Source organism: Benincasa hispida, chromosome 7, assembly GCF_027475165.1.
Source record: "Benincasa hispida cultivar pf3 chromosome 7, pf3_genome.v1.1, whole genome shotgun sequence".
Classification (NCBI taxonomy): domain Eukaryota; kingdom Viridiplantae; phylum Streptophyta; class Magnoliopsida; order Cucurbitales; family Cucurbitaceae; genus Benincasa; species Benincasa hispida.
Window position 1 is genome coordinate 53,580,067 of NC_143484.1, and position 13,019 is coordinate 53,593,085.

Consider the following 13,019-nt stretch of genomic DNA (forward strand, 5'->3'; position numbering starts at 1 on the left):
TGCTTAATTGAAGATATCTGTGAAGAGAACGAAATAAGGCCGAGAGGTGAATCTCAGATCTAGCCTGCCGAATACCCGATCGGAATCTATGTGTAAAGATCTCTGCTACCGGTGGAGCAAGCCTGAGAGGGAAGCTCTTCCTACCATCAAATCCATCCTATCCGGCAAGCAGATCTCCATCGAATCAGTGCCAAGACTTTGGACCTTGTTTGTACCTATTCTATCTCTTTCATCGTTGTATTTCACTTTCTTTTTGTCTTTTTATTCACACACCATGTATCAAATACTTAATAAATATATTAAATGTTTCGATAGCTTTCATATACCATTCTCTGTCTATTTCTGTTCCTTCATTAATCATTTTCTCCATGATGTCTTCTTAATCTCCTGATAGTTAATATGAATCAAACAAGTACTTAATCTGGGTTAAAGGTATAAAATGCGTTTAGCTAAGGCATGTTAGACGGCATCTTCACCTGTGAGAGCATAAGTGAAGATGCTATTCTGATCTATCAAGAGAGGGTTAGAAGAATGCTTTAACTAAAGCGAGTAGTACTTCTAGACATGGAAGCAATCTTGCATTCATTACATTATTCTCTGTTTCACCACATACATGTGAGAGCGTGGCCGATCACTGAAAGGTGTACGCCAAGAGAAGAGCGGAACAGTATTTCTAGCTTCAACGCAATTGAGAACTTGCACTATTCATATTATTTATCTTTCTCTTTCTATTTTGTTCATAAGACTTGTCGTCGCATTCCACGTCTTTTCATAACTTTCACAGCCAGCCTTAACCCCAGCATCTTGTAACATGAAGCCTATATCTTGTATCATCTAGCTTAGGTTTATTGTATTTTATTTTATTATTGCATCTTTACTGCTTTACTTTATTTTATCGCAATTTTAATACTTTACAAACACACCATTTTTAAAGATTGAAAACCTGGTCGCATATATCATGAACATATCACAATAACCTAAAACAATCCCTGAGTTCGACCTCGGATCACACCGAGAAACTTGCGGTGGAATTACACTTGGTTCCATCGTAAGGAAACTTGTGACAATGCATGGCATACTACGTGAACATCCATAATTAACGCATATCTAGCAGTAGTATCGCATCATTTCGAGCATAGAACATCATCAATCATACCTATCAGCGATTTGTCAACAAGTTTATGGCACCGTTGCCGGGGACTGGTTAACGGTTTATTGTTGACAGATCTCATTGTACTGGTTGTTCAACGTGGAGAGCAGTCTGACGGTTTATGAGTCCTGGTGCTGAACCGGAATTCGAAGCTGACCCTGAGATCGAGCGTACTTTCCGTGCAAGGGCACGTCAGAATCGAATTAGGTGAAAGAAGGTAGCCAGCATGGCGAACAACAATGATAATGCGGTATCGGTTGCAAACCAAAGGGATGTTCGACCGGCTCAGGATCGTGTCTTCCTAGCGACTCATCGCAACATCCCAATGCATAATTACGTGGCACCCAATTTGTATGATTTTTCGCCTGGAATCTTGAGGCCGACTGTGGAAGAGAATGCACATTTCGTAAGCCGATCATGTTGTAGATGATTCAAAACGCCAGGCAGTTTGGGGGTCTACAAGGTGAAGACCCACATGCCCATCTGACCAGCTTTATCGAGATGTGCGGTAATTTTTCCTTACCTGGCATGACCCCGGAGAATATAAGACTGTATCTATTCCCTTACACCTTGAGGGACGAGGCTAAGAGGTAGGCTTACTCACTTGAGCCAAATGAAATCACTTCATGGGATCAACTGGTAGAGCGGTTCATGAAGAAATTCTTCCCACCTGCCGTCAACACAAGGCAATGAAAGAATGTGTTGAACTTCGAACAAAGAAGAATGAGACCCTAAGTACCACCTGGGTGCGATTTAGGAGACTGGTGAAAAACTGCTCGCATATCGGGATCCCCGATTGCATTTTTTTGGAAACGTTTTATAATGGCCTGAAGAGAGCAATGCAGGCTGTTGTTGATGCCTTCGCGGCAGAAGGTTCTATGGATAAGACATACACAGAGGCTAAAGTCATCCTCGACCGCATCTCGCAGAATATGAATGACTAGATCGATGATGGATATGGAGGCTGAGGCATCGAGAGAAAGAAAAGTGAAACAGCCATTGTCCCTACGGACACAATGACCACATTGGCCGTGCAAATGGTCGCGGTGACCTCGATCCTCCAGTCAATGGCAATCAACCAAGGAGTCATTGCTCCACAATTAGCGCAACCCGCTGCACCGGCTTAAGTGGCCGCAATCAGTTGCATCAATTGTGGAGGGGCTCACGGAGCTGACATATTGAACCTTCAGCAAGTGTGTGCTATCCAAAACAACCCTTTCAGCAATACCTATAATCCGGGATGGAGGAGCCATCCTAACTTCGGTTGGGGAGGCAATCCCAACCAAGAGGGGCCAATTAATCATCAAAGGGGCAGTAGAGGGAATCCTCCTTTTCACCACAATCAAGGGCAATTAAGACCGCACAACCAGCAACCATCATCATCTCACACCTCAGGAAGCTTGTTAGAGACGCTGCTGAAGCAATATATGGATAAAAACGACGCAGTGATGCAAGCGCAAGCGTCTTCAATAAGGAATCTGGAAATCCAAGTGAGCCAGCTGGCCTCTGAGCTAAGAAGTCGAACACCAGGAACATTGTCCAGCAATTCAGAAGCCCCGGGATCTGCAGGAAAGGAGCAATGTCCTTAAGACATTGAGCAGGCAAGTCTGATCACCTACAGAAATGTGGATTGCGATCACTCATGACAACACAATTTTTGGTCCATATCTCAATACCATTTAATGCTTTATTGAATTGTTGTCTCTTTAAATTCTGAATTCTATCTTCAATTCTTCATTTAATTTTGACTTTATGAATTTATTTCCTCATTTATTTCTTTGCATTTAATTTTGTCTTGTCTTTAATTCCTTGACTTTTTTTTCTGTAATTAATGCATTGAGCTTTAAATGGTGAATGATTGAATAAAGAGAGAATTTATTGCCGCAAGTTATAGCACTTGCGTTGATAAAAAAAAGAATTATAATAAAAATAATTGAACAATTAACAACAAGAAAGCAAGGCGACAATGGATGCATCTCAAACCAAAAAGGAATGCTTTGCGATCACCTAACTCAACTGTATTGAGTTGAAGAATGTGTTGCGCCCGTATATGTTCTTTGCCCGTCCTTAGCTGAATGCACTATGTTGAGGTATCCTCTAGAAATGCGTTGGTTAAGAGGTATGTTGCGGTGATATATGCATTGTTGCCCGTCCTCTGCGAAAATGCAGTTACGTTGGTGAGCACAATGTGATAATCTTTATCTTGCGTCCATTCAAATAAAATATTAAAGAAAAATTCTTTTGGCAATTTGAGGGGGGAGTCCAATCGATTCGTATCCCCAAGCAATTATGACTTAGCAGACGAAAGGACAGCTTTATCTAAAATTCCATAAATGAGGGAGGTGGAACGACGCGCCTGTTGAGCTGCTCGAGGCCTATCGCCATAAAAATTGCATTGGGCCTCACCACGGCCAACCTATAAATACGGCCTCCTCCTTCATTGGAAACTCTTTACCTCACTTTGGCAAACCAGAAACCCTAAGCATCTTGCACCCAATCTTTCTCCCCAGCAGCTCAAGTTTTTACCAAACCTTTCCAAGATCGTATCCATGGCTGACCAAACTCCCACCCAATCTGCTTCACCTTCCACACCTGACTAAGTAGCCATGCGAGAGGCAGCATTCCTGGCTACCAATCGCAGGCTTGCCGCCCAAGCCCAGACTATCAGCAGACTCGTCGGGAGAGCCAAGAGAAACCCTCTGGCCATTAGGCCTCCTTTGTTCAAGCGAGGAAGAAGCACTGAGAGCATGCCTACGCCAACACCTGCTGTCTCAACTGAAAGTGAAAGGAAGAGACGTGATGATATGGAGGTATTTGGCAACATTCTAAATACCTTGGAGCAAGGAGGTGGATTACTCAAGGCAAGGGTTGTAAACCAACCACTGCCTATGGAGGAGAAGGTGGTAGCAGTGAAGGATGGAGCAGTGGTGGTGGAAGAAGTGGTGGTTGAAGAAGAAGAAACAAGGAATGATGTTCTGGTCCCAAAGACTCAGGAGACAATTTTCATCGCAGAAGCCTATGACAGACCTCCAAGAAGAGAAGAAGAAGCGATTTGGAGAAAGGAAAGAGAAGAACAAGAGATTGCGATGGAGGAGGCCAAGGAAGGCGAGGTTGCGTTGGAGACCCTTGCCATTGCGTTGGAGGAGGTTGCAGGGGAGGCGCAACCAGAAGTGGCTGAGAAGAAGAAGAAGAAGAAAATCAAGGGAAAGAAGGCTGTGGAGGCTGAATCTTCTCATCATCACAAAGAAAAGAAGAATAAAGAGAAAAAATGATGATGATGAAGATGAGGAGGCCAGGAAGGAAAGAAAGAAGAATGAGAAAGAAGAAAGAAAATTGCGCCAGCGTGAAGAGAGGCGCTTGAGAAAAGAAGAGGAAGCGAAACAAAGGGCTGCGAGCCCTGATAGAGAATCAACCTCCGTAAGGGAGGATAGGGGGAAACGGCACAATTAATGGAATCGGGGCAACCCATACCAACGCAAATAGTGGTGACCAATGAAGGAGAAAAAGCAGAGGGAACCCCCTCTAATGCGGCGTCATAGGGAGAATGCGCCGCAAGGGTCCACAATCGACACTCAAAAATTAATTTTGGCATTGGAAGAGGAGGAGAGAAAAAGAAAAGAAGAGGAAGAGAAGCAAGAAAAGATGGAGCGGGGCAAGCTCATTATAGTAGAGAGGAATAGAAAAAGAAGATTAGAGTTTGAAGAAATGCGAAGTAACAATGAGCTTACCAGACTTCAAGGGATCCGGAAGCGTGAGGAGGAACAGTGTCTATTGCTGGCCTCCGAGAAATTCGAAGAAGAATTGAGAAGGAACAGTGTCTATTGCTGGCCTCCGAGCAATTCGAAGAAGAATTTGTGAGAGAAGAAAGAGAAGAAGAAGAAGAAGACAGATTGCTGTTGGAGGAGAAAAGGAAGAAGCGCAAAGCCAATAAGAAGCGCTTATATAAAAGCAAGGGCAAAGAACTCGCTGAGCGAGAGGAAGAGAACCAGTGTAAGGAACAGGAAAGGAAAGAAAGACAAGCAGCCAACCTTGCACTGGCAAACGGCAAGGCTATAGTAGAAAGCATGGAACCCGCGGTGGCAAGCTCTCATCAAAGAAAAAGGAAAACAATGATATGTTGATTGAGATGGGCTTCTTTCTTGCGTCGAATCCACTACCTGACCTCATCACGAGCGTAATTGTGGAACATGGGTGGGACACATTCTGCCAGTGCCCATCCATCATCGTGCCTCAGGTAGTGTGAACCTTTTACCGCGGGCGTCTTCATGGAAACAGGGATGCGGTGACCTTTGAAGGAGAAATAGTATCCTTCAGTGCACGGGACATCAACGAAATTTATCATATGAAAGACAACCCTGATGCACCAGGGAACAAGATTATTGATGATCCCACAGAAGAACAGATGGATGATGCGCTGAGGGTACTAACGCAACCGGGCACGAAGTGGTCGGTCTCGCTCAAAGGCATCTGTACCTTGGAGTCCAAGTTCTTGCTATTGAAGAGAAGGCTCTGGGTTTACTTGGTTAATAAGCGGTTGATCCCAACAACGCATGATAGAATGGTATCAAGGGATCGGGTCATGGTCGCATACTGCATAGCCCGCGACATTCCTATTGACGTGGGGCAGTTGATCGCGAGGCAGATCAGGCATTAGTAGGGCATGTTCGGGGGCAGTATTTCTTCCCGTGGATCATTTCAAGTCTATGCTTATCTACGGGTGTAGGCGTTGATGAGGAGCTCATGCTAGAAGTCCACGACCTCATCAACATAAAAATCTTGAGGATGCTTCTCAAAGATTCTCCACACTGCCCCGAGCTGCCAGAAAGAGGTCTACAATCGATTTGAATACGCCTCAAGAACCAAGGCTCAAAAGATAGCGAAGAGAAGATAAGGGAAAAGAGAAGGTCCAGGAATCACCAACGCAAAATTCAGAACCTATGGACCCTCTTCCCTTAGTTATCCAGCCTCCAAGCCCTCCGAGCCCGCTAGCGCAACCCTCTTCCCCCTTACACGAGCATTTTACAAACCTTCTTCTTGTCCCCAACTCTCCTGTGTTTACCCAGCAGCCTCACCTCCACCAACAGCTCCATCTCTGCAACCCACCATTCCACCGCCGTATGTTGATGACCCACACGATTTGGGTGAAGGCACCTCTGCCCAACACCAAAACGATGCTGGCGAGACATCGCAGGCACAACCATCCTTCACTTCCATGGCTGCTGAGTTAGCTGAAATGAGAACCCTCTTCTCTCAACAGCAAGAGTTTGTCTCTCAACAACACCACTTCTTTAATCAACGCATTGAGGTACTAATAGAGCGCATTGATGAGATTCAAAGAAATGCTGCAACTTCAAGGGAGGCGCTCATCAATATGCAGCGCAATATGCATAGGATCTTCGTGCACCAAAGACAAATAACGGAGCGTAATCAAGAGTATTTTAATTTTCTCACCGCATATCTGCATGGTCCGATGGTACCTCCGCATCTAAGGCAGCACTTATTGTTTGACAACGCTTCTTCTACACCACCTCAACAGCCTCCGCCAGATCCCCTCTGCTTCTCAACCTTAATATTTACACTTTCTTCTAATATGATTTTTTTTATGCGGCCATTCTTTATTTGTATTCAATTCATTTATTATTTGTAAGTTAATCAAATTCTTTGACTCTTGTACAGGCAACAGAAAATTTTTGTAATGCATTCAATTATACTTATTTGTACACTTTATTAATATTCAACACAATTAGAGTACATGATTCACTCTACTTTTTGCCTGTGCCTTTTTCTTTATCTTCCTTTGTCAATTTTTGTAATGTCCTTAATCTTTTGTTTTTACGATCTTCATTGCGTTGCTATGATGTATCATATGTTTATACTTAGAAACATTTCCCATACTTAGTAATTTCTAACTAACACTTAGTTCATTCTTAGTTTGACAGTACTTTACCTTTTATCTTTCAAAGTTATGCTCAAACCTTCTTTTTGAAATTTTCTTTAAAGTGTTTGTCTAATCTCTCCAAACAATGCAATGAGAACCTTGCTCATCTTTAAATTTGGGGTGGGGAAGGTCTGAGCAGATGAGATCAGGAATATGTAGTATTTAAGAAAATGCGTTTATTTTCGATAAAAAAAAATTATGCAAAACTCCAATGTCAGCGCAAAAGAAAACCTCAAAACTGTCCCAACCTGATAAGAGTTTAGTTGTGAAAAAAGCTTGCTCATAGTTGGATGTTCGTATGACACCCGTAGAAGCAAGCCAAAACGAATGTGGGTTTCTAAGAACAACGCAGTATGAAAAACAAAAGACAAAAAAAATAATAGAATGCAAGAGACAACTCCTCTAAATGTCATGAGTTAAAGTTGAAATTGGCACACAACCGTAGTTGGATGTCCGCATAACACCTGGGGGGATAAGCCAAAACGAAGAGTGTAACTATGATCAACAGTCTCTAAGTGAATAAATGGCACAAAGTTTTGCTCACCGCATATAAATACATCAAGTTGTTTTGACAAAGAAGAGATAAACATTCTATTTTGAAAACTAGAAAAGCATCTTTGAGCATAATTTTGTCATATAGAAGAATAAAGTAGGGCTTGCTAAGAATTAGCAATGATAGAAGGAAAGTGCGATGTCAAGAAATGTGCCTAAGTGTAACATTTGGAGCAACCAATCGTCGCAAAAATAGAGGATAGGAATTGAGCATGATTGCCTTAGTAGAAGATATGCTTGAGGACAAGCATATATCTAAATTTGGGGGTGTGATAACTTGTAGAAATACAAGTTATTTATGCCACTTTATCTAGATATTGCGGCCAAAAGTTAGTAAATATGCGCCGATTGTATAAAGATTTGCTTAGAATTACAATAATTATAAATGATCGCAATTACACCCACTAACGCCATAAAGATGGAAGAAAAGCCGAGTTTACTCTGTTTTGCAGGAAACTAAGTCACCGCTTACGCTCAAGGCTCACGAGAAACTGATCAACGTATCTCTGTCACATTGCGCCCGTCAATCAACAATGAAGAAACGATTATCGCAATGACGGTGCAATGCGACAATCGATCCAGAGCTGACTTTCAACCGCATGCGGTAATAAAAACAACACTGTATGCAAACTCACGACCGAAAGATGCAATTGAGCAATGCAAAAGCGGAGGATTGAGACACATACAACCGTTGTGCAGAATTGACAGTCTGATTGCATAATAGAAGGAATAATATCCCTCCATCTTCGGAATTACCATAACAATCAGTGGGGTCCACAAAGCCAGAGTAAAAAACCTACACCTATGAATACCCCATAGATTTCAGAAAAAACTTATGCTACTTGATACGAGGCGAATTGCTGCTAAAGTGTTGAGAGAAAAGGTTGAGTTGAGTGCTTAATTGAAGATATCCGGGAAGAGGACGAGATAAGGTCGAGAGGTGAATCTCAGATCTAACCTGCCGAATACTCGATCAGAAGCTCTGTGTAAAGATCTCTGCTATTGGTGGAGCAAGTCTGAGAGGGAAGCTCTTCCTACCATCAAATCCATCTTATCCGACAAACAAATCTCCATCGAATCAGTGCCAAGATATTGGCACTTGTTTGTATCTGTTCCATCTCTTTCATCGTTGTATTTCACTTTCTTTTTGTCTTTTCATTCACACACCATGTATCAAACGCTTAATAGATATATTAAATGTTTCGATAGCTTTCATATACCATTCTCTGTCTATTTCCGTTCCTCCATTAATCATTTTCTCCATGATGTCTTCTTAATCCCCTGATAGTTAGTATGAATCAAACAAGTACTTCATCTGTGTTAAAGGTATAAAATGCATTTAGCTAAGCCATGCTAGATGGCATCTTCACCTGTGAGAGCATAAGTGAAGATGTCATTCTGATCTATCGAGAGAGGGTTAGAAGAATGCGTTAACTAAAGTGAGTAGTACTTCCAGACATGGAAGCAACCTTGCATTCATTACATTATTCTCTGTTTCACTATAGACATGTGGGAGAGTGGCCGATCACTGAAAGGTGTACGCCAAGAAAGAGCGGAATAGTATTTCTAGCTTCAACGCAATTGAGAACTTGCGCTGTTTATATTATTTATCTTTCTCTTTCTATTCTGTTCATAAGACTTGTCGCCGCATTCCACGTCTTTGCATAACTTTCACAGCCAGCCTTGACCCCAGCATCTTGTAACATGAAGCCTGTATTTTGTATCATCTAGCTTAGGTTTATTGTATTTTATTTTATTATCGCATCTTTACTGCTTTACTTTATTTTATCGCAATTTTAATACTTGTACAAACACACCATTTTTAAAGATTGAAAACCTGTCGCATATATCATGAACATATCATAATAACCTAAAACAGTCCCTGAGTTCGACCTCGGATCACACCGAGAAACTTGCGGTGGAATTACATTTGGTTCCATCATAAGGAAACTTGTGACAACGCATGGCATACTACGTGAACATCCATAATTAACGCATATCTAGCAGTAGTATCGCATAATTTCGAGCATAAGACATCATCAATCATACCTATCAGCGATTTGTCAACAGCCGCATCTGATAGTGTTACCAAAATAAGACACCCAATCTTATTCATATACTATAGATCATTTTGACTATTTACTCAAACCTAATCCACCTTTGTGTCTCCACATAAAGTTCAAGTACTCATATAATAGTCATGGAACTTTTAGTTATTGGATTTATTTCTAAAACGAAATAAACAATTCATATATTCAATAACAACTTATTGAATTTTCATAATAAGTTTATTGTTTACAATCCACGAGTTTTATGACATAAAAACCAACAATTTTCTTCTAATCCTCAGGTACTATCAAGATTTGATTGTAACCTGAATATCCATCCAAAAAAGCAGAGAACTCTTTACCAGCTAAGCGGTCCAACATTTGATCCATAAAAGGTAGAGGGAAGTGATCTTTTTTGGTAGATGCATTGAGCTTCCAGCAATCCATGCAAATTCGCTAACCAGTAACTGTCCTTGTGGGTATAAGCCCATTGTTATTGTTGGTAATTACCATCATCCTCCTCTTCTTGGGAATACACTATACAAGGTTGACCCATTTGCTGTGGAAATAGGGTAAATGACTCATGCATCAAGCCATTTAATTATTTCCTTTTTTATGACCTCTTTCATAGCAGGGTTCAACCTTCGTTGGCATTACACAAATCCTATATGTTCTTCTTCCAAGTATATCTTGTGCATGCAACATGTTGGACTTATGCCTTGTGTTAGTTTCTTAAAACATGCAGCGGAAGAAAAAAAAGATCTTTAAGCATTCTAATTCCTCAATTTTGACATCGAAATAAGCATGTTCATAGGGTATTAAGAGGGTTTCAACACATACCTTTGAAGATCATCTTCAAACACGAAATTGAGCTATAATCTTCTTCAATTGAAGTCGTGGACCACCACTAGAGCTTCCCTGCTATTTTCTAGGAACCTTAGAATGGTTGTGGGACTCAAAACAAGCTTGAATTTAGGGAAATTGGAGGAGAGGTATAGGTTTTTCAACTGTGAAGGACCTTTTCTTCAGCTTGAACTTTCAGTAGAATTTTAGTAAGTTTTGCATGCCTTCTTCAGCTGAAGTTTAGTGTATATTTATATAGATTCAACATGCAATCATATTGCATTTTAAAGCTCCACCACCTGCTTGAATTTTGATGAAAAACCAGAAATGGAAAGGTGACTAAGCTTCTTTGTTTGAAGAAGTGGGAAAATCCCATTTTTTGAAAAACCATTTTTTTCCAAATTTCTTTTAATTTTGAAAAATGATTTCCAAAATCAAAATTCTTTTCAATTTTAATTCTTTTATTTAAAATTGAAATTTTATTAATTTTACAAAATTAATTCAATAATTGATTTTTAATAAAATTAATAATAAATAATTAATTAAACAATTTAATTAATTCTATTAATTTAATATCAAATATTAAATTAATTTGTCACCAATTCCACTATCATGAATCCCTACTCATGAAAACATATTTAAATATTAATTGATTCTCCAATTTCATTTAATTCCAAATTTAAATGTGTAGTTATATCACATATAATTACTAATTCCGTTCATTTGAATTTGAATGTTTCAAATTAACTTATCACGCTATTCTAAGGCTAATTCCGTTTGTGAGCTAGTAGGGGATCAAATGGAGCTACAGATCATGGGTTTCAACGATCTGAGATTAATTTGCTAAACTTTTTACACTGAATTAACCCTCAATCGTTAACTACCGGGTCACTCCACTAAAGTCCAGTTGTTGCACTCCCCTCACTATAGATATATTGTGTCCACTTTATATAACTATGATTAGTAATTCGATCATTCACAGGTCGTTTGTATTTACAGCTAAGTCAAAATTACCGTTTTACCATTGTAAATGCATCTTGCTCCTTAAGCTCCCACTGATCCTCCATTGAATAATTGGTTTATAGTCCGACTCATAAACCATTAACCTCTTGAACAAGAGAGGGTAGAATCCCTTTGTTCAAGGCCAGGATTCAGCGTTTAAGAGAACAACCTATCTACTAACCCTGAGCTATATCCCTAGCTATCTATCCTGTCTTATCCTCAAAATGGGAGGCTTATTAAGTAATGTTGTTGGAGTACTCTCACCTATACAGATCAAAGGATAATCCCAATTAAACAGGAGTCCATAGTTAGCTCAAGATTAAGATCGAGTTTCCCTAGGCCATTTGAAATAATCAGTTTTAACAGTAAACATATATTATAAAAAAAAAGTCGTTATTTTGTGGTCCGGTCTTATGCAAATTCATTGCATAGGATGCCTCACTCACATGTCTCTACATGAACGATTTTAGAATTATATCATTTGTATCAATATACAAAATGGGTCGCATCCAATAGTGTCACCAGGATGAGGTACCCAATCTCATCCATATCCAACAGTGTAGACCTTTTTATCTATATACAAAAATAGATAATCTTTTATGTTACCACATAAAGTTAAAGTATTCATATTATAGTCATGGATTTGTTTATTGGATTTATAATAGAATGCAATATCAATAACAATTTATTGAATAAGATACTCAATAACACATTTATTGGTATATAGAATATGTTAACAATATTTACGAACTGTGAGTTTAGGACATTCCCAACAGCTTTTCACTTGGACTAATACTCCAGTGAGAAGTACAAACATATAATGTTTACAATATTGAGAAAAAATAGAGAGAAAAAACAATAAACTAGGGTATCTAAAATACCATTGACACCTTGGATGTCAGCGAGCATCCATCTTATAACCTTGCTATGTTTCTTCAAGATTTTCATAAAGTGCTTTTTCATTTAATGCGCTCAGTTGGATGAGATAATAACTGGCAACGTGTTGTTTTCTCCCAGTAGGCATATTTTAAATTTGTTGGCAGTGCTTTTAGTTCTAAAATTGGCGATTCCTCTAATGATGGCTTTTTCCTCTTGGTTTCTCTATTGTCAAGATCAAGGGATTCAAATTTCCTTTTTAGGTCGCCTAATGCATAAACTGATTCCAGAAATTCTTCTTCACTTTTTACTGATAGTTCTGATTCACTCCCATCAATCTCACTGGTCTAATCCACATCCTCTATCAAATTGCATGATTCTAACTCACCAGGATACTTCAATGCGTCAAAAACATTGAATTTTACTTGCAGGTCATTTACACGCATAGTGGGTTCACTTTTGTGAACATCAATAAAAAAAACCTCCCGGTGGAGAGAAAAGGTCTGCTAAGAATGATTGTGATTTTTTGTCGGCTTCATAGTCCAAGATAATAAAATCTATAGAAAAGATGAATTTATCTACTTGGACCAGAACATCTTCGATCTTACCC